The sequence below is a fragment of the Pseudorca crassidens genome, chromosome 18 (genome assembly GCF_039906515.1).
Source record: "Pseudorca crassidens isolate mPseCra1 chromosome 18, mPseCra1.hap1, whole genome shotgun sequence".
Lineage (NCBI taxonomy): Eukaryota > Metazoa > Chordata > Mammalia > Artiodactyla > Delphinidae > Pseudorca > Pseudorca crassidens.
Window position 1 is genome coordinate 26,197,347 of NC_090313.1, and position 27,654 is coordinate 26,225,000.

The window sequence follows — 27,654 nt, forward strand, 5'->3', positions numbered from 1 at the left end:
GGGGTAGGCAGGACTTACACTCCTGAGACTAAGATACCAGACAGATTCAGTTGAGAGGGAGGGGGGTCCAGGTCTCAAAGTAGGAAATTTAATTAAAAGTTTGCATATTCTATACTACTCTACAATTTTTTAAAATTTATTGGTATTTTAATTAATCAACTTTATTTTTCAGGACAATTTTAGTTGTACAGGAAAGGTGAGCAGAGAGTTCCCATGTATCTTCTCTAAACACTGTTTCCTCTTTTATTAACTGCTTGCTTTAGTGTGGTACTTTGTTACAATTGATAAACCAACATTGATACATTTTTATTAGCAGAAAGCCATAGTTTACACTGTCTCTTTTTTTTTTTTTTTTCTTTTTTCTGCCGTACGCGGGCCTTTCACTGTTGTGGCCTCTCCCGTTGCCGAGCACAGGCTCCGGACGCGCAGGCTAAGTGGCCATGGCTCACGGGCCCAGCCACTCCGCGGCATGTGGGATCTTCCCAGACCGGGGCACGAATCCGTGTCCCCTGCATCAGCAGACGGACTCTCAACCACTGCACCACCAGGGAAGCCCATACTGTCTCATTTTTTTTGTGTTGTTCTGTTCTGTAGTTTTTGACAAACGCGTAATGCCATGTGTCTACCATTAAAATATCATTCGGAATAGTTTCACTGCTCTGAAAATCCCCTGTGCTTCACCTATTCATCCCTCTTCCCATATTATTCCACCTGAACTTCTGCCAACCACTGATCTATTTACTGCTCTGTAGTATTGCCTTAAACAGTATGTCATACAGTCAGAATTGTACAGTATGTAGCCTTTCACAATGTCTCTGTTCACTTAAAGAACAAGTCCAAGCAGACTAGGTAAAGTGAAAATATACATGTTGATACTGGAAGAAGGCTTTAAGGAAGAAAATGTGACAATTTTGGATACTGATTCAAGCCAACAATATCCCACACAGGTCGATATGTTCTGGGAGCAGATGCCCCAAACAGGTCAGAACCAGGGGCTTTATTAATTCTGTCCTTGTATTTATCACTTACGTATGTCTCAGCTACTCTAATGATTTAAATTTTCCCTGTGGTAAAGAAAACTAATATCAGGAGAAATACTTTAGATTTTCCAGTTATTCAAATATATTTTCTCATCTGATTTTCACAAGCCGCATTATCCAAGGGACAGTCTCAGTTAGGGGTGCAATCCACAACCACAGAGTAGAGCAGCAGCCCAAGGTGCACCAAAGGGTTGGATCTCATCCACGAGTCTCGTGTTTTCAGTAACTGAGTTAAACAGTACAAATGTTCAGCTCATCACAGCAGAACATATTTCTTGGAACTAATTTTTTGGATGATTGATTTTTTTCACATAAAAAGTACAACGATTCCTTCCCAGAATATTTGAATATTCATTCTGTTTTTTATAACCGATTCTATATAATAAACTGTAAAGTTCATCACTATACATAATCATATGTATAGCCTCAAAGTTCACAACACAGTAAATCAGCTGTTTTTTAAATGCTGGAATGTATCTGTATTTTTATGGCAATAATTAAATTATCATTTGGCTATATTTTATCACATATGGTACACTTAAATAGTTAAGCAATATTAGTCACCTGTTTTATATTACACTTGTATTACTTATTATACAAAATATGTTACATAGATCATACTTTGTTTTGACTATTGAAAAACTATGCCCACTATGTTTAGTGCCATAACCTAGTAATTCCACAAGAGTTCCAGAGTCCCCTTGGGAATGCCTCATATTGACACGACATCCTTAATTGCCAGAATCTACATTTGGATATCTATGATTTTGCTAAAAACTATGTAGAAACCCGTGTAGCCAAGCAATTATCCCTTTGGCTATTCATCAGAGGAGTCTCAAGAGACTAAGCATTTCTATTCTAGGGCTGGAATGATTTACCCTTTGAAAGAAATGTAAGGAAATAAAATAAGCTCAAAATTGACTTTCAGACTATTACTTTGAAAGGAAATGTTACCTACATAGAAGACCTTTAGTGAAACAACTAAATGCCTATTTAACATTTGTAACATGTTAGGAGCCATATTATTATCTATATAAAGAGTTGAAAGATATCTCCTAAGACTCCCTTGAGTCACAACACTGTCAGCAGAATCCAATGAAAACCTGTTCTGTTTTAAAGAATTGCTCCTAGAAAGTCTATTCAAGAAATTCTTCTTAACGAAATCGGTCAGATGATTATTATGATCTAATCTATGACTCAATCTGTTTTTTGATCATTACTAAAAATGAACTAATGGAAACAAACGTGAATGACTACCAATCTGCATGGAGTTTGAATGGACCTGGAAGACCATTATTGAGTAACTTTTCAGACTTCTGATTTTCCACGAATTCATCTTAAGTTGTTGCCTCAAAATCTATTTTCTCAAAACCCATCCTGTGGGAAGATTAAGGAGACATAATTTTCCCTATTTCTCCCACTATGTACAACAAAAACCCTGGCATTGTTATTTAAAGCAAACATAGGAGAAAAAAGGCAGAACAGCTAGGGACCTTGGGACCCAAGGAATGACATGATGATGAGTTTCCTGAGTTATCTTTTTGCTTCATACGTGGCAGACTTGGAGCTGAAGAAAGTGGCAACTGAGAAATGCCAACAGACACAAGAAAAAGAAAAAATTCTGCTCTCCCTAATCAAAAAAAAAACAGGGTAGCCCACCCAGAGAGATACTTTTAGACAGTAACTGTTCTACTCAAGGCAGACATCACAGGAAAAATGAAGGCCTCATCCCCATCTGCACCAGCAAGGGCAGAGTGGCGGCGGCAATGAGGTGTCCTCCCTCCACCAGCTGGGATGGTGTCAGAAAAGGCTGAATGGAGGCTTAGGACTTTCACAAGCTCCCAGAGATAATGGGGCCACCCCTCCATGGTATCAGTGGAGGGCCGGGGAGCCAGACTTCTGCCTCTGCCCAGCAGTAACAAGGAACCCTCTGCTCATGTGTTGTTAGACTGAGTGGGGAATCTAGATTTCTACCTTCATCTGGCAGTAAAGAGACTTCACTGATTTCCCCTCTCCCTCTGTCCCTGCCAGGATAATGTCAAACAAACAAACAAACAAAAAAGTCAGCTAAAACAGAGGCTAAATAAGATGCAGAGTTTCATAATAGAGTTCCAAAAATTCCCAAATATCAATCAAATGTCACTTGCTACACCAAGAACCAGGAAAATCTCAGGGGAAAAATAACCATCAGTAGAGGAGAAACACTGAGAAGACAGAGATGTTAGAATTAACTGAGAAAGACTTTACAGCAACCATTATAAAATCGATTCAACAAGCAATTTTGAGTGTGTTTAAACCAATCAGAAAACATAAAATCTCCGTAAAGAAATAGAAAATCTCAGCAAAGAAATGGAAGTTAAAAAGAAGACCAAATGAAAATTTAGAACAGAAAAATATAATGACTGAAATAATAAAACTCAATGGATGAGCTCAACAACCAGATGAAGGTGGGAGATGAATCAGTAAACTTGAATGTATCAATAGAAATTAGCAAATCTGGACAACAGAGAGAAAATAAAACGAAAAAAAAGGAAGAAGAAAAGAAATAGACAAATGAAAAGAGCCACAGGGGACTTGTGGGAATATAACAAAGGATCTAACATTTGTGCCATCAGAGACCCAGAAGGAGAGGATGAAGAGGGAGGGGCTGCAAAGTATGCAAATATATGGCAGAAAGATTTCTGAATCTGGCAAAAGAAATAAACCTACATATTCAAGAAGCTGAGTGAACTACAAACAGAATAAACCCAAAGAAACACACCAAGACACAACATATTCAAACTTCTGAAGATAAAGACAAAGAAACATCTTAAAAGCAGTGGGAAAAAAAAAACCCTCCATGTTATCTAGAGGTGAAAAACAGTGGATTTGAATGTGGGTTTGTGATAATGAACTTTATTTCTTATTTCTATTTTTCTATATATTTTTTTCATTTTCTTTAAAACAAGCATTTGAATTCTGTAAAGGAAAACAATTAAAATTTAAGTAGTGCTAATGTTTTTTTCTAATTTTTCAAGAGCTGAAAGAAGTGAACTGTCAACCCAGAATTCTACATCCAGTGAAATATTTTGCAGGACTCTAGGGAAAATCAAGATGCTCTCAAATGAAGAAAAAAATAAGAGAAATTGTCACCATCAGACTTACCCTGCACATCAGATCCTAGTAATCTGACTCAGATGTTTTCTCCACAATTCTGACCCAAAAAGGTCTACCTAAACATAGAAAAGAATGAGAAATCATGAACACTTTAAATCTTTTATACAGCACTATTGAACTGATTGTACACACTGTTTATGTTGAAATTAACAATAATGTTTTCTAACATAGGTTTTGTCACTCTCATTTAGTCTTTTCAGTATAATCATGAAATATGTCAATAGCCCTTCCTGATAACTTACCGATGGCTACCCAGATCAGATAAATCTCTGGAACCAACAAAGATTACAATCTAAGACCCAGAGTAGACAGAAACAGTTAAACCTTAGACAGTGTCACCTCAACATATCAGAATGAAACACCTTTTCTACAGATTTAAAAATTAGAATGAAAAAAAAATTAGCACTATTTAAATTTGGTTTTGTGGTAATGGACTTACTTCTTTCTATTTTTTTTTAACATCTTTATTGGTGTATAATTGCTTTACAGTGGTGTGTTAGTTTCTGCTTTGTAACAAAGTGAATCAGCTATACATATACATATATCCCCATATCCCCTCCCTCTTGAGCCTCCCTCCCACCCTCCCTATCCCACCCCTCTAGGTGGTCACAAAGCACCGAGCTGATCTCCCTGTGCTATGCCGCTGCTTCCCACTAGCTGTCTATTTTACATTTGGTAGTGTATGTATGTCCATGCCACTCTCTCACTGCATCCCAGCTTACCCTTCCCCCTCCCTGTGTCCTCAAGTCCATTCTCTACCTCTGTGTCTTTATTCCTGTCCTGCCCCAGGTTCTTCATTCTATATTTTTCAAAACCCCAAGCATTTGAATACCGTAAAGAAAAAAAATTAAACATTGTCTAATTTGGTAAATATGATTATGCCACCCATCCTCAGACTCAGATTCTAATGTAGGTAATATGTGATGTGTAAGTAAGTATTTGGCAATGCACAGTAAGAGTTTGGGAAATCTGCCTACAATGTGATAATCTCCTTAGGATGTCTCTTCTTCACGGAGAATAAACTCTTTATTCTTTAATTTTTTCTTATAAATCCTCTTCCATCTGTTATTTGTCTGCCCTTCTCATACTATTCTCCTTGATAATTTCATGAGCTTTGTCTTTCTTTCTTATAATATAATCCTAATATTTTATCTACTGTCTCTCGCAAATATACGTGTGTGGGTATATGTGGATGTCTATGTGTGTTTGTGATGTGTGTGTGTATATATATGTATTTGTACGTACATATGTGTACTTGTGTGGGTTACATCTATGCGTATGCCTGTGCCTGTATGTGTATATGAGTCTGTGTGTGTGTAGTTAGGTGTGTGTATTGATTACATATGTGTTTGTGTGTTTAAGTGTGTACATTTGTTTTTATCTATCCATCTATCTACCTCTAAACTTATATGTCTTCTTGTCTACCTACCTAATTGCCTCCCACTTATCTCCCTATAGTCCAAAACAACAATCACTTCACACCTTTTAGAATATTGTTTCACTTAACAAATTCAAATAACTCTCTTATCAAAAATATATGCCCAAGGATTCTTCAATATACAGAAATCAATGTAATAAACCATATTAACAAACTGAAGGAGAAAAACCATATTATCATCTCAACAGATGCAGGAAAAGCTTGCGACAAAATTCAACGTGCATTAATGATAAAAAACCCTCCAGAAAGTAGGCATAGAGGGAACTTACCTCAACATAATAAAGGCCATATATATATGACAAACCACAGCCAACATAATTCTCAATGGTGAAAAACTGAAACCATCTCCTCTAATATCAGGAAGCAGACAAGGCTGTCCACTCTCACCACTATTATTCAACATAGTTTTGGAATTTTTAGCCAAAGCAATCAGAGAAGAAAAAGAAATAAAAGGAATCCAAATCGGAAAAGAAGTAGTAAAGCTGTCACTGTTTGCAGATGACATGATACTATACATAGAAAACCCTAAAGATGCTACCAGAAAACTACTAGAGCTAATCAATGAATTTGGTAAAGTAGCAGGATACAAAATTAATGCACAGAAATCTCTTGCATTCCTATACACTAACGATGAAAAATCTGAAAGAGAAATTAAGGAAACACTCCCATTTACCACTGCAACAAAAAGAATAAAATACCTAGGAATAAACCTACCTAAGGAGACAAAAGACCTGTAAGCAGAAAACTATAAGACACTGCTGAAAGAAATTAAAGATGATACAAACAGATGGAGAGATATACCATGTTCTTGGATTGGAAGAATCAACAATGTGAAAATGACTGTTCTACCCAAAGTAATCTACAGATTCAATGCAATCCCTATCAAACTACCACTGGCATTTTTCACAGAACTAGAACAAAAAATTTCACAATTTATATGGAAACACAAAAGACCCCAAATAGCCAAAGCAATCTTGAGAAAGAAAAACGGAGCTGGAGGAATCAGGCTCCCGGATTTCAGACTATACTACAAAGCTACAGTAATCAAGACAGTACGGTACTGGCACAAAAACAGGAATACAGATCAATGGAACAAGATAAAAAGCCCAGAGATAAACCCACACACATATGGTCACCTTATTTCTGATAAAGGAGGCAAGAATATACAGTGGAGAAAACACAGCCTCTTCAATAAGTGGTGCTGGGAAAACTGGACAGCTACATGTAAAAGAATGAAATTAGAACACTCCCTAATACCATACACAAAAATAAACTCAAAATGGATTAAAGTCCTAAATGTAAGACTGGACACTATAAAACTCTTAGAGGAAAACATAAGCAGAACACACTATGACACAAATCACAGCAAGATCATTTTCGGCCCACCTCCTAGAGAAATGGAAATAAAAGCAAAAATAAACAAATGGGACCTAAGGAAACTTAAAAGCTTTTGCACAGCAAGGGAAAACATAAACAAGATGAAAAGACAACCCTCAGAACAGGAGAAAATATTTGCAAATGAAGCAACTGACAAAGGATTTATCTCCAAAATTTACAAGCAGCTCATGCAGCTCAATATTAAACAAAAAACAACCCAATCCAAAAATGGACAGAAGACCTAAATAGACATTTCTCCAAAGAAGATATACAGATTACCAACAAACAAATGAAAGGATGCTCAACATCACTAATCATTAGAGAAATGCAAATCAAAACCACAATGAGGTATCACCTCACACCGGTCAGAATGGCCATCATCAAAAAATCTACAAACAATAAATGCTTGAGCAGGTGTGGAGAAAAGGGAACCCTCTTGCACTGTTGGTGGGAATGTAAATTGATACAGCCACTGTGGAGAATGGTATGGAGGTTCCTTAAAAAACTAAAAATAGAACTACCATCTGATCCAGCAATCCCACTCCTGGGCATATACCCTGAGAAAGCCATAATTCAAAGAGACACATGAACCCCAATGTTCATTGCAGCTCTATTTACAATAGCCAGGACATGGAACCAACCTAAGTGTCCATCAACAGATGAATGGATAAAGAAGATGTGGCACATATATACAATGGAATATTACTCAGCCATAAAAAATGAAATTGAGTTATTTGTAGTGAGGTGGATGGACCTAGAGTCTGTCATACAGAGTGAAGTAAGTCAGAAAGAGAAAAACGAATACCACATGCTAACACATATATATGGAATCTAAAAAAAAAAAATGGTTCTGAAGAACCTAGGGGCAGGACAGGAATAAAGACACAGATGTAGAGAATGGACTTGAGGACACAGGGAGGGGGAAGGGGAAGCTGGGACAAAGTCAGAGAATGGCATGGACATATATACACTACCAAATGTAAAATAGCTAGTGGGAAGCAGCTGCATAGCACAGGGAGATCAGCTCGGTGCTTCGTGATCACCTAGAGGGGTGGGATAGGGAGGGTGGGAGGGAGACACAAGACGGAGTTGATATGGGGTATATGTTTATTTATAGCTGATTCACTTTGTTATAAAGCAGAAACTAACACATGACTGTAAAGCAATTATACTGCAATAAAGATGTTAAAAATATATATATATATATGCCCAACACCTAAAATACACTAGGGACAATGCCAGTTACTGTAATTACAAAGTTTAAACTGTACAGTTTCTGCCCTTAAAAATCTTTTCTGTTCTTAAAAAACACTTCTAGTAAATTGAGATTCTGGATATACAACTAAAATGTAATTTAGTCACTGAACCAAAATTATGTGATTGTATCTAAAATTTCTGAACATTTTATTATAAAAATGTTTAAATTCCTTAGTCTTGCACATCGAGTTTTAATAATCCTACTCAGGTGTCCTTTCCAGTGTCCACTGCCCTGCCCTAATGACTTCTGACATCTAACTCTGTTCTAGTAGACCTGAGTAATTCACTATTTCATAAATATTCATGCCTCCTCAATTGCCTCAAAATGTTGACCATGTTATTCTTTTTTGGCCTATATCTTCTCTCTCTTCCAATTTCTTTCCTTTGTTTTGTTTTTTACTATATATATCAATTCACTAATATATACATTTAAAGATTTTTTAATTTTATATTGGAGTTGATTAACAATTGTGTTGTTTTCAGGTGTACAGCAAAGACATTCAGTTATACTTACACATGTATCTATTCGTTTTCAAATTCTTTCCCCATTTAGCTTATTAAAGAGTACTGAGCAAAGTTTCCTGTGCTATTCAGTAGGTCCTTGTTGGTTATCTGTTTTAAATATAGCAGTGTGTAAATGTCACTATCAAAGGTTTTTTGTTGTTGTTGTTGTTGTTGTTTTGCGGTACGCAGGCCTCTCACTGTTGTGGCCTCTCCCGCTGCGGAGCACAGGCTCCGGACGCGCAGGCTCAGCGGCCATGGCTCACGGGCCCAGCCGCTCCGCGGCATGTGGGATCTTCCCGGACCGGGGCATGAACCCGTGTCCCCTGCATCGGCAGGCAGACTCTGAACCACTGCGCCACCAGGGAAGCCCAGTAGCAAAGTTTTAATGCCTTAATCTGAACCACCTTTCCACACTAGCATAGATTCCACCTGTAACCTCCACTTCCCTAATCACCTTCCTTCAGCTGGCATGTCAGTGCCTATCACGGTGTTAGGCACTAGGGATACAGCCATTGACAAAGGGACACTGTTCCCACCCACATGGAGTTTAGGACCCAGCAGTAAAGGAGGATAGTTAACAAATTGTTTAAAATAATACCTGACAAAGTGTGCAGAAGCACTGTGAAAGCAGATACAGAATACTATGGACGCTTGTGGCAAACATGGCCCAGTTATTTACGTGGAGGAACATTGCTGGACGGCAAATTCTTTGAGAGGAGAGACTACATGTCTGTGGCACCTCCAGGGTACCTTGTATACATAGAAGGCATTCAAATAATATTTACTAGATGGATAAATAACTTAAAATATACTTAAAGTATTTACTCAATTCATAGTAATAAGAAACTGAAAAGGCTGGTCATATTAGAATGCTTTTCATTCTACATAACAGTGATGTAGCAAGCAAATATTGATAACTAAGATTCTAATAGAACTTTACCATATCCTCTTTATTTCAGTCAATGGATGTTCTTAGTAGACCGTATAAAGACACAGAAATCAAACTGTGATTTTAGAAGATAACCATAATTGTTGTTCTGTGACTTCAGGAATAAACAATTTATTCTAAAATAACAAAGATGCTCAGTGAATGAAAAAGCTTGATGAGTGCATTAACATATTAAAATTATTCTGAGAGTAGAAAAAAATCCCACTAATTAAACAAACATCACAACCTCACCAGTGCTTGGCTATCCATTAGACCAGAAATCTCTCTGGATGCAATCTCAACCAACATATACAAAGTGCTGCTACTTTGAGACATCATTAGATTTCTGAAAATCTACTCCAATTTCAACTTATTATATTATATTTCATATCTTGTCTTAATTTTAATACAGGAAAAAATCGGGTTCAAGGATTTATTTTTTCTAAAAGATTTTATACAATCACTGCCTGAATTTAATGAAAGTGATTTATAAAGACTGCTATCATTTGAGCTAGGCTGAAACAATAATGACAATATACTAGCAGATGGATAGAGCAGTTTAATCACCAGACTAGTAATAATTCGATTTCCCAAATCCAATGTTTCAAAATATGGCTGTATTCATTGATAACTTAAGTGTGAAGTAAAGAGAACATGGAACCTTAGAGAATAGTTATTTTCAAGGGTTTAGTTATTATGTGACTTCAAGTAAATATGTACTTCTACCAATTCCCCTCAAGCTCTTCTCAGATTATTTCCATGTATTTTATCAAACAGTTAAAACACTGGATCTGAACCCCATCCAACAGATCCTACTATTTTCACTCAGTCTATTTTTTTTTCAGTATGTTAAAATTATTGAAAAGAATTTTGATAGGAACTGAAACATAACAGGAACTTTTGATTTCATGTTGCCTAAGTAAGTTATCTGAGGTCCTTGAAGCCAAGAAATTTGTATTTTTCATTTTTTAGGATTTATGAGTTTACGGTTTTGAAAAAAATGACGGAAAGAAGGCAAACAATACAGAAAAGTACAAAACATATGGGAAAATATCTCTACAAATCCTATCACTTGTAAATTACTATAATCATCTTACTATGAATAGCATTTCAGGCATATCTCCAATTACTATGTATAAATAGAAGGATATACAAATGAAAGGAAAGATGGATAGCAGATATTTGGCTGGGTGGATAGATGGATGGGTGGATGGGCATGGTATTATAAAACCAATATTATACTATTTTGTCATTATAGTGAAAAAACAAATTTTACTTAAATTTTATTGTATTTAAATTTACAGAAGAAAGAAAAACAATTAAAAACAAAGCAATTCCCAAACTTTAGATGAATGTTCTTTCAGAATGAGATATCCTCTTAACCATTATGAAGTTAAAGTCATTTCAACTACATTTATTTTATACATTATTTTACTTCCTATTATAAAATATTAAGATATTAACACTTTATTAATGAAATTTGTTAGTTATGTTCTTATTTTTATGTTATCAAAGTTTCAAATATTTTTCTTTTTTAAAATTGTAATTCCAACCAGTATTTAGTCTTGATTCTGTTTTTTAATGGAGTCAATGCTCACCACCAGCTCCTTTACCATACCATCCTGTTTCTGATGGCTTTATTTGTATGTTCCCTTTTGGGGCAAGATTTCACTTTTAGGTAGTATCAATGCCAGGATAGCCTAGTTTAAGATGCCATAAAAAAAACCCAACCATCCATGTGTTAACATCACAAAGTTTATTTCTTGCATACACTGAATATTCCATGCATATCATTCAGAGATCTAGTCTGATGGAGGCTCCACATCAGTACTTCCCTTTGTCATCATTGTGGCATAAGAACAAGATGATGGTGAGTAATGCAGTGGCTCCAAAGAGAGATACATGTCATTTCCACTCACACAGAAAGGGAAGTCCAATTCCAATACATACATACAGGAGAAGAACTGGAATATAATCATTCTCCATACACCTTGGCTTATTCCACTTTGAAGTTCTTCCTTTTCCATTGTATGTTGTTCCTGTACTTTCAACTTTGAGAAAAGTCTTGGTAGACCTTTTTAAATTCTGGAGGCTACGTGTTCTACATTTGAGTGTGATTTTTGACCCAGTTTTCAAACTTTCCAATCTTAGGATCCTGAACAAGAAAGTGCTTTGGAGCACATTCAGTGTTCAGTGAGTTACACCTTCACCAAGTCTTCATGAACCAATAAAAAGCTATAGTGTTCAAAGCCTTCTTCATCAACCCCTGGAATATTTCTGTGCCTTACGGAGGATTAATGGCTGACAATGGTATACCAAATAATCATGTAAGCTAAAATGCCTATCATATGCTATATTTTATCTGATCTACATATCCACAAATTTGGATGTGCACCACATCACTCCTATCAAGAAGTATCGTATACAAGATTGGACCCAAGCAGGCCCTTGAAACACAGGCATATTGCATGAGCAGGTGGAACAGGTTCACAAGGCACTTGCTCCTGCTGCATTAACTCCTTACCCACAGTCACTATCTGTGGCCCCACAACCCACCCTCATGTCTTCATGATCACTTCCCAGTATTCTCCAGAGATAGACAGCTGCAGCATGACAGTCCCTCAGCAGTGGCCTTGAAAGACAGTAGTGAAGGAACAAATTCCTTCTGAGCAGAAATGATGATATGTGACTGATTTCTCACTTCATCTGAGATGGATTTACATCAATTATATCAATTTTGAGGGAGTGGCTAACTATTATTTCAGATACCCAAGGACACAGAAGGAATAAGATTAGAGGATTGCTGTCATAGAAGTCCGGAGAATTATGTGTGGATAGGATCTTGGAATGGGCATAGAGTGTGAGGGTATTTGTGTCTCATGTAATGTTCACCAATGGGCATCCACTCTAGAGGAGACTCTTATCAATCCTATGGAAAAATGCCCTTTGCTGTGAATGTCAATCTTTCTTGTTCCTTAGCTAGTCCAATGCTTGCTCAATGGGCTAATGTACAAAGTGACCGTGGAGGCACAGATAGAGATTATGTATGGGTATGCAAATATTGATTTCCTCTTGAAAAGAAGATGTGGCTACTACCAACCTTACCAGTAGTGGAAATCAACACCAAGCCCCTATTTCCTGCAGGGCATCAGTCAGCCACTTGGTGGCAGTTTTATTTATTGGACATCTTCCATCGTGAAAATGTCAGCGCTTTATCCTCACTAAACAGACACTAACGACACGTATTTGACTTTTATGCTGTCACTGCTTCTGCTAACCCTATCATCCATGAATCTGCTGAATGCTTTTTCAAGTCTTAGTAGTTTCCGATACAGAATCTCATTTTCCACCAAAAGCTGTGAAGTAATAAATTTCTTATATGGAGTTTATCCAGCCAGTAGCTGGCCTGAGAAAATGTTGAATTGTCTGCTGAATACTCGAACATGGTACAGTCTGGGTGGTAGCATCTTGAAGGCTTGGTCCTTCACGACATGATATATTTTTAAAATCAGCACATGATATACAGTATTATTCCTCCTGTGATCAGAATCCACTGTTCCAAGGATGTCTATCGCCATAAACCCAAGTGACCTTTCCATAAAGCGTTTCATCTTCTCATTGATCTTTGTCTTCTGTTGGCGGGGAATATGCCAAGAGGAACATTTGTACCAGGGGTGTAATGGCCACTACATTCAACTTGAATTTGAGACTCCCACCTGGTCATTTGGGGATTATCATGTCACTGAGACAACAGGAAAAGAGAAAGTTTACTGTATTGGCTAAAGCCTTAATCCTGATTAGCCTGGAAAGTAAGGCTGTGGCCAGAAAATGGGATTAAGAAAAAGACGCATGTCAGAAGACCTCAGAGGTACTGTTTTATATTTGTTTTATTCGTTTTATTTTGCAAATTTTCTAATCTACATAGAATACTACAATAAACATCCACATTCCTTCATCCATATTTATCAAATGTTAGTATTTCACTGCATTTCTTCTATCATCTCTCCATATATGATAGATGATAAATAGATAGATAATAGATGATGATAGATAGATGGATAGTTTTCTGCTAAGTCATCTAGAAATTGTTGCCCCCTTAATACTAAATACTGTACCAGTTATCTCCTAAGAACTATAACTTTGTCCTACACAAACACAATGCCATTATCACCCTTAATATATCATCCACATTCAGAATTTTCCCACTGTCCCCAAAATAAAGCTGTAAACTAGTAAAGAGTCTTAAGCAGTGAGTCTGCTATACTCTACTTCTAGAGGAAAGCAGAAGAGGCTAGAAACAGACCCCTGCAAGATCTCAGAAATTCGTTAAATCCCCAGTCCAGGATAAGATCTTAAAATGAAATTGTGGTCTTTTCTTCAATGCAGAGACATTATAGATATTGCAGATACCAAGTCACTGAGCTGAGGGAAAATGTTTCAGATCCTGCTGGGAATCCTGTCTTATTTCCTCTTATGTCCCCAAGCTCACCATTTCCTATTCCCATAAAAATAGAAAGCAACTAGAATTTTTTTTCCAGTTTCTTTCACAGGTGGGGAGGTGGGAGCAGTGCCAATCAAACCTCTATATTCATGCAGCGAACTTGGCCCACATCCACCGTCTCACACAGAACACTTACTTCCCGTGACCCTGGAGGAGCACCTTCCTTACTACCGCAAGGTGCTGGTAGTACAGCACACCCATGAATTCATCTTGCTCATATAGACTTCTATTTCATTTATGGCCATAGAGATTTTTGTGTTATGCTTGACCTCATCTAAGAGATTTTGGTTTTCCTTTCCATACTGCATGTATTATCATTATGGGTCTGTCACAGAAAATATAACATTGAAGCATAAACTATATACAATATCTTCATTGGAAGTAATTACCAGGACCACCACATATGGTTACATATCGTTGTGCAGTTTCTGTAAAGCACAAGAGAACCTAGATTAAGATTTGCAGAGGCAAAAATCTGGCCTGATGCTTCACACCAAGTTGTGTGCCTTGTGAGGGGCTGCGTGCAACCATAAGAAGTGGCACCTTTTTCTAATTCACACTAAGGAATTATTTGCTTACCAAGATATATACCCATAGATGTGTGCCTCTTGAGAGGGGTATCTTTTCCCTAGTTCACAGAAAGGCAAGCTATGGGCTTACAATATTCTTGGTTATTTATTCATGCAAAAACCTTTCCTGAGGACTCTGGAAAGGTAGAGACAGAGTTCTTCAATCCCTACATAAAGTCAGTAGAGAAACTAGATGGAAAAACCAAAGTCCTTATGTTAACAGGGTCAATTCAACAAGAAGATATAGCATGTATACATCTAACAAGAGAACTTCGTATTACATGAGCATTATAGGGTTGAATACACAACTGGAGACTTCAACACTCCTCTCAGTGCGCCAAAGAATAAGTAGACAACACATTGAACAAATTGGCATTAGGTAACATCACCCTAATGTTATAATTTGGGTAGTGATCACAAGTTGTGCAACCTAAAATAATTAAAGAAGCTACATATTTATTTTGTATAGCTTTATATTTTTGTGTTTCATTTTATAATATAGATGTTGAAGCCAAAGAACGAGTAAAACAAAATAGTTCCTGAGAATCTGTTATGGATAAGCCTTGTTATAACCACCGAGGTACAAAGTTGATTAAAATGGTCAGTCTTTGAGTTGGTGGATGAATAAATACTTATATTTAAATATAATTTAAATACAGTGGAGGTGTTAATTATCTTGATCTTGGTAATTATCACACTGTGCACCTTAAATACATGCAACATTTATCAAAAACATAAATAAATAAATAAGTTTTAAAAATGATCTGGTATATATACAACAGGGGAAATGCTCTGTTATCAGAGAACTTAATCCAGGCTCAGGTATAGTCTTTATTTTTTTTAATTTTATTGAAGTACAGGTGATTTACAATGTTATGTTAGTTTCTTCTGTACAGCAAAGTGACTCACTTATACATATATACATGTTCTTTTTCATATTCTTTTCCATTATGGTTTGTCACAGAATATTGACGATAGTTCCCTGTGCTGTACTGTGTGACCTTGTTGTTTACCCATCCTATACATAATAGTTTGCCTCTGCTAACCCCAAACTCCCAATCCTCTCCTCTACCCTCCCTGCGCCTTGTCAACAACAAGTCTGTTCTCTATAACTGTAAGTCTGTTTTTTGCTTTGCAGATATGTCAATTTGTATAGTATTTTAGATTCCACATACAAGTGATATCATATGGTATTTGTCTTTCTCCTCCTGACTTCACTTAGTATGATAATCTCTCGATCCATCCATGTTGCTGCACATGGCATTATTTCATTCTTTGTGATGGCTGAGTAGCATTCCATTGTATATATGTACCACATCTTCTTATGCACTAATCTGTCGATGGACATTTAGGTTGTTTCCATGTCTTGGCTATTGTAAATAGTGCTGCCATGAACATAAGGGTGCATGTATCTTTTCGAATTATAGTTTTGTCTATAGTATAGTATATGCCCAGGAGTGGAATTGTTGGATCATATGGCAACTCAATTTTTAGTTTTTTGAGGAACCTCCATACTGTTTTCCATAGTGGCTGCACCAATGTACATTCCTACCAACAGTGTAGGAGGGTTTCCTTTTCTCCATATCCTCTCCAGCATTTGTTATTTGTAGACTTTTTTTTTTTTTTAAAGAAGATGTTGGGGGTAGGAGTTTATTAATTAATTTATTTATTTTTGCTGTGTTGGGTCTTTGTTTCTGTACGAGGGCTTTATCTAGTTGTGGCAAGCGGGGGCCACTCTTCATCGCGGTGAGCGGGCCTCTCACTATCGCGGCCTCTCTTGTTGCGGAGCACAAGCTCCAGACCCTCAGGCTCAGTAGTTGTGGCTCACGGGCCTAGCTGCTCCGTGGCACGTGGGATCCTCCCAGACCAGGGCTCGAACCCGTGTCCCCTGCATTAGCAGGCAGATTCTCAACCACTGCGCCACCAGGGAAGCCCTTGTAGACTTTTTAATAATGGCCATTCCAACTGGTATGAGGGGGTACCTCACTGTAGTGAGGCTTAACTGGGAAATAATGGCATCTGAACTGAGAAGAAATTACCCAGGAGAATGTCTAGAAGGATGTTCCAAACAGAAGTAAGAGCAAAAACAGAAAATGAAAAGACAGCACGATGCATAGAAATCATAAAGAAACTCATAGCTGGAGCATAAATGATGAAGTGGGAAAAGAGCAAATAGCACATATTTTGAAATAAAGATGTCAATATGACCTATAAAATGAATTTATATGTGCACTTTCTGTTTCCTAAAACATTAATGCAAAATTACATTCTGTAATTACACATATAGCTCAGTACTGCACAATACAATTGTATCTGGCCATAGAATCTTCAACAAACTAATAATAATCAAATCAGTTATTTCAATTTTAATAATGATCATATGATGGACATTTCCAAATAATCCTGATGCAGTCCAATTACACTGGTGATTTTAGAGACAACACTAGGTTAGTTTGCTGGCAAGATAATCTGTTCTTTTATACTTTGTGTGCAAATAGGCAAATGAGCATGACATACAATATAAGCCTGTATTTCAACTGAGTCAGTCATTGTGATAATTTTTTGGTACAACATTGAAGAGTCTAGCTTCTAAGTCTCTATTTATTGAAATTAACAAGATAGTCACATCTACAAAACAGATTCCCTCCAATATAAATAAATGTAAACTCATCGTTTGGCAAATATTTAAGTGATACTGGTCACCTATGCTGAAACCTGAAATACTCACCAAACTGAACATATTAAATGGAATGTGTTGTTTCAGAAAAAAAGCACGCTTTCCAGTGATTACCTCACTCCCTAGTATAAACTGAGTGAAGAGTTTTTAGAGAACATAAAGCATAGCATGTCACTATGAAAACATAAATCAGGTAAGATAACCTTTTTGGTAAGAACACAGTATGAGGAAGTGATTGAGATAAAGATATTTTCGAAGACATGTTGATTGACAGCTACTAAATATAGATCTTATCTATCAAAATATGGATAACAGAGAGGTACGATGAAAAGAAATTATATCGCATGTGTCTGAAGCCAACAAAATTTTAATAATGGCTGTTAGATAATCACTAACAAATTCTGATCCCTTGTCCACAGAGTCTAATAAGAAATATGTTTATTGGCATGTTTCTTTCATAACATCATGAGGTCTGTCATTTAAAAATCCTTTCTTCCTAGAATTGAGTCATAGAAATCCATTTAAATATTGCTTTATCCTTTTTTAAAAATTAGCAGTAAGCAAAATATCAGCCAATAAAGAACTAAACAAAGGTGAAGACCCATCCTTAAGTATGCACAAGAATTCTTTACACCAGAGGAGTGGGATCAAATATAACGGGAGAGTAAATCCATCCCATCTTTGGAAGGAAAAATTAGGTCCAAGGCATAAATTAATCATGGTATTAAAATAACTGTTTTAATAAGATAGTATTTTCTTTTTAATAGGTGAAGAAAATAATCATTTTTATTTCACCAGCAAAACAGCCTGTATAAAAGAGCATATCATAAAAGGGGTATGAGGCAAAGGCTACATCTCTCTTATTCTTAGTATCATTTATTAATTTGCGCAGGCCCTTTTTTTTATCCTTTAAACATTTACTCAACAGAGCTGTTGTGCTCAGAATTGATTTTGCTTCCTCAGCCAAATTAGGCTGAGATGCTTTTTGGCTTTCATCTGAATGAACAACTTCCTAGTTAGACACACTGAATTTGGACTTGGGTCAATAAAAGCTTTACTGTGTCTTTTCTCTTTCCTCTTTTCACTTGCCACAGTGGAATCTTTAGCAATGCAATTATGGCTTGAATGAAGAAACATGGAAAGAAACTGGCAGAGAAACAAATAGGAATTCTCTGTGTCCCATACTTGTACCCCTGAAGATCAGTTACCTCTGGGTATGCGTGTAAATTTGTCTAACTTTAACTGTTTGTCTTTGCTATGCTTTGGGAGCATAAATCCTTATCAAAGGTTTAATGTAATCCTACTGAATCTCATGCGGCTAACTCTTAAGTTATTTGCAGTAAAGCCAATTTGATTGGATCCTGGTGTTTAAATTTCAAAGATTTTGAATGGATTGAGTCAAGGAGCTCTTCTTGCAGCTTTCAATGGTGTCATTAAAAGTATTAAAAAGTATTAAAGTATGACCAAGTATTAAAAAGGTTAGATTTTTAAGATATTCATACACATTTATAAAAATTATTTTTGAAATGTCTACCCTATTTTATAGACTTTGATATAAGAACCATGAAATACTGCATCATTTTATCTGGCACATTTGAACTGAAAGTTACCAGTCCTAAACTATCAACAGTGAATAAAATGCATGTTAGGAACCAAATATAACTACAGAAAGAAAGCTACATAGTTCCTAAGGAGAAAGCATGGGCATTGTGTTAATAAGTCCAGTGATGGTTCCATAGCTTGAATACCAACTGATGCTCCACTCCATTCTATTCCACTTAACTCTGAGGTTGGACCATCTCAATTCTGAAATGGGCAACACTTTCTGGCTCACATATTTATTGAATCTTATCAGATGCTTTCTCTGCACAAGACATTAATAAAATATTGACTTATTTTCTCTGTTCCACGTTCCTTTTAAAATGCCTTTCTAGTGACATAAATAATAAAAAAGCTATGGAATATTCAATAGAGAAAGAGGAAAGAACCAACTAGAAGGAAGCAGGGAAGTATGCAAGCAGGTATAAAAAGATTGATGCATCCATGGGGAAAATACTACATTTAATGATCGATACAAGACATGTTCAGGAATAAATAGAAATAACAAAAAACTCAATGAATTCATTTATTTGACACATGTCTATTGTAGAACTATTCTCCATCAAGCTCTGTTCTAGGTTCTAGAATGTAATAATTTAACAATCAATGAACAAACCAGTCTCATGTTTCTGCCTACATGCTACAATGGCCCTTACGTTCCAGTAAGGGAAGACAGACAGTAAAACAAAGTAAGCAAACTATTTAGTATGCCAGACATTGATGTGTACAATAGGGAGAAAAAAAAAAAACCAGAAAAAGAGGAATATGAAGGGGATGGGCTGGTCTAGATTAGTATTGAACTGGCTGCCTTGGTCTTTACTGAGGAAGACATCTGACAGATATTTATTCCTAAATTTTATTAGACATTGAAAAAATACACCCCAGTGTAAAATTCACCATACCTATAAGCATAACTTCCTAGAATGAGATTATATCTGTGAAATAGTTTGAAAAATGTAAAGATGAAAATATGGAACTATTGCCTGAGAAGTGAAATTTATTATTCCATTTCTACCTCATTTTAGAACTGTTGGGTTACTCGTGTGAATCAAATCCAAGTAAAAGACCATAAATATTAGGTTGAGAATTATAGACCGATGAGTATCAATTTCTTACTAGACAAACATGTGGAGGTTATATTAATGTATGGGCCAATGAAAGAAACATTATAGGTTAAAAAAAAGACAAAAGGTTTCAGTAAGAAAAGAGAAATCATGCTTAAGCATGTGGATTCTTTCAGAAATAACTAAACATGACTGGGAAGAAATCAGTGAAGATGACTCATTTAAACTTTCAGAAGACATGTACTATGATTCCACATGAAAGACAATTTTAAAATGAGAATATGTAAAAGGGACATGTTTTCATAGATTCAGAATTGACATAGGATACTGAGGTGAGAGAAAATAACTTTTCGTAAGATATAAACAACTAAACAGTGAGAGTCCCTAGAGCTTATGCAAATAATAAGGAAAGTGTGCAACACAATCCCCCATGTAATCAGTGGCATGTAGCTGATCTAGGCAGTGAGATGTCAAGCTGATGGAAATAAAGCAATCAATTCTTATTCAGTAACAGTTATTGAGCACCTGCCACGTGCAGGGCAATATACTATGTGTTATATTACAAAGATATTTTTAAAATATGGTTCCTGCATTGATACAGTCATCAGCCAGGTAGGACTGTGAAAGACTTACAATGTCAAGTGCAAAGCACATGATATATTTATGCACAGGCTGTCTTGAAAGCATGTAACTCAGGCTGGGATCGAAGTGGTGGTCTTCAAACCAAAGACTGCTTCAATTCAAAGCCACGCATACTCTCACTACTAACAGCTGAAAGCACATATGGAGGGGGAGTCAAGGAACATTCTAAGAGAGCAGTTGGCTTCAAAAATGGTACAAAGATGAAGAAACACACTTCAAGAAATAAGAAATATTCATGCAGTCAACATTAACTTCTGAGAACCGACTGTGCCAGGAACTCTGCTTAGACCTTGAGATTTACCAAGATGAATGGAAGAGTACGTTAGCCCTCAATTAGCTCTCCCGTCTAGGAAGGGAAAAGGAGAAGAGTGAACCTATTATCTTCACATATTGCCGTAAGTATGTTTTTAAAGAAATGCGCCAAATCTAAGGATGGCCAATAGGATGAAATGATCATCTCTGCTTGGGTAGTATGTATAGGCTTCTCAGGGTGTTCTTGATTTAGGTTTTGAGAGATGACTAGGAATTCAAACATACAAGGGAAAGGGGATATTTTGACGGAGCAACAGTTTTCAAAAGCACAAACACATGAATTATCTGGAAGCATTAGACAGAGATTAGATGGTTTTTTATGGTTGAAATAGAAGGTACATGTGATACGACTGGACAGATGGACTTGTGAAGGGCTTTTGCTGCCATGTTAAATATTCCAGTTTGCCCAGAACATGAATTTTATGTGAAGGAAGTATAGAAGATACTTTTCCACCATTGGAAAATTGATGGGTAAAAAATTTTGAAGAACCTTGCATACTAAATACTTTGTACATTATGTGGAAATCAAGGAGAATTCATCAAAGGATTTTCATCCAGAAAGTTTACAGAGTGTTGCTTTAACAAAATTTAGTTGATGACAGGGGGCTTCCCTGGTGGCGCAGTGGTTGAGAATCTGCCTGCCAATGCAGGGGACACAGGTTCGAGCCCTGGTCTGGGAAGATCCCACATGCCGCGGAGCAACTGGGCCCGTGAGCCACAATTACTGAGCCTGCGTGTCTGGAGCCTGTGCTCCACAAGAGAGGCCGCGATAGAGGCCCGCGCACCGCGATGAAGAGTGGCCCCCGCTTGCCGCAACTAGAGAAAGCCCTCGCACAGAAACGAAGACCCAACACAACCATAAATTAATTAATTAATTAATTTAAAAAAAAATTTAGTTGATGACAATGTCCAGGATTGTTTGGAGGAGGAAAAATGGTTGCACCTGTGAGAATAGAATCAAAGGAAACTCGCAAGGGCGATAAAGAATCAAAATTAAAATGCTAGAAGAAAGTGTCAAAGATGAGTCCAAGATTTTGATCAATGTGTAAACTGTAGAGAAAAGTAAATAACTGCAAAACCTTATAAATAGGATAAAATCCTCTTCATAGAGTATTTGGTAAACACTTAGAAAATTAAAAGTGGAATAATGTTACCTTTTATCTTTATTACAATGTAATTTTTACTTCTTTTAGATTTTATCATTTTTTTTTCTACTTCGATGATTCTTCCAAAATAACCTTTGGAAATTCAAATCTCCATACGGCTCTTACATGCCCAATATCCTACATTTGATAATAAAAATCTTCAAAGAGGCTTCTAGCATCTGGCGCTGGTACCTTCCCAGCTGTTCTTTCTCTTCTCAGCACCTCAGGTTGTGGTATTGGGCAACAGACTAGTCTAGGAAATAGCCTTTACTTCCCATGATATTAGTTCTCCTGATTCTAAGACTAGAACAGATGTTCATCCAGGGAAAACAAATTTAAGGCATGGAGGTATATTTCCTCATGTGCTTCCATTTGCACTGACCTTCATCATAGACAGATTTTGCCTGCTCCAGACAGAATCACTGGCTCCAGGCCTTTAAGAGAATAAGCTGATGAGTCAAGAACTGAGACCTTGGACAAGGACTCCTTCACTGAAGGGCATATTCCAGCAAACACTGTAGCTTTTCCTCCCACTGCCTTCCTCTCTGCCTTGCCCTTCAGCGCCGTACAGACTGTTTGTTCTCGGCAGAAAATTCACTCTTGCTCCAAATCCATACAAAACAGACTTTACAATGGGTGTTACTGGTGGAAGATATGTTTTCATTTCTATTATTTCTATTTACCCTTCTTGTCTGCCCAAGGGTAGGTTTTATACGATTTATCATCCATTCTAATGATATTCTGATAGTAAAAGAAATGCTATTAATAATTATCTTGGGCCGTCACGTGTAGAGGAGGACTTGGGACACAGGATTACACAGCTGAATGAGATTTTCTACCAGTTACTTCCTGGGCTCTCTAAAGAGTGGTTATAGGATGTGAGATCAGGGAAAATGCTATGTAGATTTTAAAAACACTGAATTTGGTATGATTCAAGGACTTTGCTGGATTAAGTAGAGTCTTATGTTTTCCCAACAAAAACAGTGTGTTCCCTTTCTCTTCTATTTCTTATTGTTACTTGAAATAATTTTCATGTGTACTGTCTACTTTACTATTCTCTTTCTTCTGGTCGTCCATAAACTTGGAGACCTCATTTTAGTTTTTATTACCATGCTGTAAGTGTTCACAAACCTTGACCTCGCTAAAAATTTTATTTTATCATTTTAGCAGTATGTATCATTTAGGAAGTTATTTTAAGAGCTTTGTTTACTTGTAGCTCACTTAGACTCAATCTTCTTTTGAACTCTTCCCCCCCCATCACCCCCCCCACACACACATATCCACACATCTGGCAGGAGCAATTAATTAATCACCATGCAATATGCTCTAGTTCTTTCTGTAACATTCAGGGTAAGGAAAAAACTAACAATACCATTTAATCACCACCGTGCCCAACTTGGCAGGTAATTATTAGTCATTCTTTGTATACCTTGGAGGCAATGAAGTGTCATCAGAAAATATTCACTAAACTGAAATTTTAAACGCATTCGATCCAAAATACAAAACGAATGTCACTGTACACAAAATACTGTACTAAAGCTGTAAGTAGTGACAAAGAAATAAAGACATAATCCCTGCCAAAAAGAACTTACAACTTATGTCTAAATTTAAAAATACAAGCCTAAAAATTACTTAAGAATTCCCATCAATAAATCTGAACCACTATCTTACACGATATACAAAAATAAACTAAAAATGCATTAAGACTTGAATGTAAGACCTAAAACCATAAAACTCCTAGAAGAAAGCACTGGCAGCCAGCAGTTTTACATAAGTCTTAGCAATAGTTTTTGGATCTGTCTCCTGAGGCAAGGGCAACAAAAACAAAAATTAACAAATGGGACTACATCAAACTAAACAGCTTTGGCACAGCAAAGGAAGTCAGCAACAAAACAAAAGGGCAACCTACTGAAAAAGAGAAAATATTTGCAAATCATATATAAAGAGGCACAGACTTCCAGTTATATAATAAGTCATGGGGATGTAATATACAGACTAGGGAATATAGTCAATAATATTGTAGTAACTTTAAATAGTGACAGACGGTAACTAGACTAACAGTGGTGATCATCTCATCCTGTATATAAATGTCGAATCACTATGTTGTTCACCTGGAACTAATACAACATTGCAAGTCTATTATACTTCAATAAAAAAAAAGAATAGACATCAATTTAGGAGGAAACATATAAAATCTAAATAATGGTTTTTAGCACTATGGGTTATATAGGGAATGTCTTAAATGTTCTGTTTGTTGTTTCCTGCATTAAGAGATGAAAAAAGGAGAACAAGCATCCAGTCAGTTTACAAAAAGGAAGTACTTTAATCAGAAAGCAGGTAGTACTTTTAAGCTGCTCGGCCAAGTATGACCACAAATATTTTAAGGTAATGGAAAGCTATGACACTCAGCAAGGTGAACTTCTGGGCCAACAGGAAGTAAGACACTTGCCCTTGGGAGAAGCCCTTAGAGGTGAGAAGTTAACAGGCAGTCAAGCTCCTGCTTCAGTGTAACCAGTTGAGGGAGAGGAACCGTGGAGATATGGGTGCTTCCTTCTGACAACAGTGGGGTGACGTGAGACCATAGTGCGCATTCTGCCTTCTCCCGTGACTCACTTGGCCTCCTTTTTAATTCTTGGCTGATTCCCTTTGGGGTAGTGGTACAACTATAAAGGGAGCCTCACTGAAATCAAACTGTGGCCCCCAAAACATCACTACTGTTAGTCCATCACCAGCCACATCTAACCTGTGAGATTATCTTGCCCCAAGTACAGAAGAGAGACATTGGGGGGATGAGAAATTGGAGCCACTGCTTCTGACCAGCTCTGTGTGTACTATTAAGGGCTTCATTTAATTGCTGTGTGTGGCTGGATTAAAGGGAATTATAATACATTTATTTTTGCTACTCAAACTGTGTCCCATAGACTAACACCATCATGAGCTGGCTGCTTGTTAGAAATCAGATTATCAGGCTATATCCCAAATGTACAAATCAGAATCAGCATTTTAAAAGGGTACAGAGATACTCAGTGCATGTCCTTGTGCCCTGGTCCAGTAGTTTTCTTCATCTCTTGTTGCTAAACTTGTGGAGACTGTTCTGCTTTTCATGCCTGTCTTGCTTGGGCTCACTGGTGAAACCCCAAACAGACAATTGTCAGAACAGTTCTTTTGAGAGGTGTTTTCCCAAACCTTATAGTTTGTCAAGGTTGGAGGGGAAAAGGAGGGAGGGCGTATCCAGAAAGGGAGGTTGGAGGAATAGTGGGAAGAAGAAAAAACATGAAAAAAGAAAAAGAGGAAGATTGGGACTGACATACACACTACCGTACATAAAATAAATAACTAATAAGGACCTACTGTATAGCACAGGGAACTCTACTCAATACTCTCTAGTGGCCTATATGGGAAAACAATCTAAAAAAGAGTGGATATATGTATAACTGATTCACTTTGCTGCACACCTGAAACTAACACAACATTGTCAATCAACCACACTTCAATAAAAATTTAAAATAAAAATGAAAACAAAATAGATAACCAACAGGACCTACTGTATAGCACAGGGAACTCTGCTCAATACTCTATAATAACCTAACTGGGAAAAGAATTTGAAAAATAATAGATACATATATACGTACAACTGAATCACTTTGCCATACACCTGAAACTACCACAACGTTGTTAATCAACTATACTCCAATATAAAATTTTAAAAAATTTTTAAAAAGAAAAAAGAAAAAGGAGGCAAGAGTTAAAGCAAGGGACATTTGCATCTTTTTAAATACAAAATATCATAATGAGATTTTAAAATATAATCTATGAGATCATCTAGACAAATGCTGGAAACATATTACATGCATAAAATTTAAAACACCAATTCGTTACCTTGTTAAAATACATCTACCAGAAAACTAGAGAATTTATCACATATTGTACTTCCTAGATGAACATTTTTTAATTCAATCCCATTAAAGGTACTAACAAGATTAGGAAGCCCACTGTCCTGGACATCTTTTGTTTGTCTGCTTAGCACTATTCCTGTGCTCTGGGAAAGATAACCCCCTTCCCTGGGGAACTGCTCCCCACAGCAAGATAACTATATGATGGGGAAGAAGTCTCCACCAATTCCCAAGTCCATTGTTGAAGGTTAAACACATGAGCCGAGCCAAGCCAATCATCATTCTTTCCCACGTGTTCTTATGTTTCCACGTGTTCTTATGTTTTTGTTTTTGTTTTTCAAACTGAAGCTGAAGGAAGGGATTCAATTCCAACTAGTGGCAGAAGTTTTGAGATAGGAAACATGAAACTCTGTGTCTATGGTTCTGTCAATAAGAGGGTGATCAGTAACTGTAGAACATGAGACCCAAATGGAGAGAAAATTAAAAATGAGCTAACAAGGGAATGAGCCCTGGCTGCTTGTCAGTGCGTGGTCTGGAGTGTCCTCGGGTCAAGCTGCAAGCTGTGTAAATCTCCTAATGATTTCCTCTTTTTACCTAAGTTTATTCAAGTTAAATGTATCTTATTTGCAACCACAAAAATCTTAACGGAAATACCATTGCTACTTCTCAGCCTTATTCTCAGGACTCGAGAAGTGCAATGAGAGAAAGAAAATGAATAGAAAGAATAAACATTGAAAATAAAGAAAATGTAGTTATGTGTCAATGGCATAGCTATCTAGAACATAGAAAGACTCAGTTTATTAATATTGGAAAAATATGAACAGATGGTAATGTTGCTAAAAGTTAAAATATAAAAATCAAAAATAACTTTTCTATGATTAGCAACAAGAAATCAGAAAACATAATAGAAAAAGATTTAAACGCAGCCCAAACCCCCTCTTCCTGGATAGGAAAACACACATTGAGATGTTTATTCTTTTAAATAAATCTTGCAAATGATACATCTTAAACAGTTAATAGTTTCTGCCTTTGGGCAAGGACCTTGGAAAGAGAGGGAAGGAAAATGAGAGGCAAGCTCTTTCATCCGTTAGTCTGTATATTTTTGTATTATTTGAATTATTTATAATCATGTATTCATGCAGAACATTTGTAATTCAAGGAAGCAATGGCACAAAAATAGTTTTGGGCTCTAACATTACAAATAATTCTTTTACAATTTGAGGGGTCAGAAGTGGTCTGGCATGACTCCTCAAAGAATATTAATCGGTTTTTATAATACAATTTGCTATGTGCTTTTTCTCCTTCCCCAAACTGGAGGTCAACCAGATGGTAAGTTCCTTGAGAGCAAAAAAATTTTCAGCTTTGTACCCAAGTACTTATTAACACAATGCTGATGTTTGGTAGTGTTCAATAAGTGCTACTATATTTTGTTAAGTGAATGTGTGGTAAAGAATATAGCCATTCTGGGGACAATCATAAGGTCATCTACAAAGAATTATCTAAATGTACATGGAAAACTCTTTTCTAAGTGAAAACTTGAAGTCTTTAAGGA

General features: G+C 36.6%; 1 long non-coding RNA gene across 1 annotated transcript in view; it reads right to left on the reverse strand.

Annotated features, from left to right (window-relative positions):
* Positions 1–27,654, reverse strand: part of LOC137211320 (uncharacterized) — a 207,353-nt gene that overhangs the window by 68,528 nt on the left and 111,171 nt on the right. The window contains exon 3 of the long non-coding RNA XR_010937027.1: positions 4,185–4,252. This is a non-coding gene — a long non-coding RNA (uncharacterized lncRNA). The remainder of the gene's footprint in view (positions 1–4,184; positions 4,253–27,654) is intronic.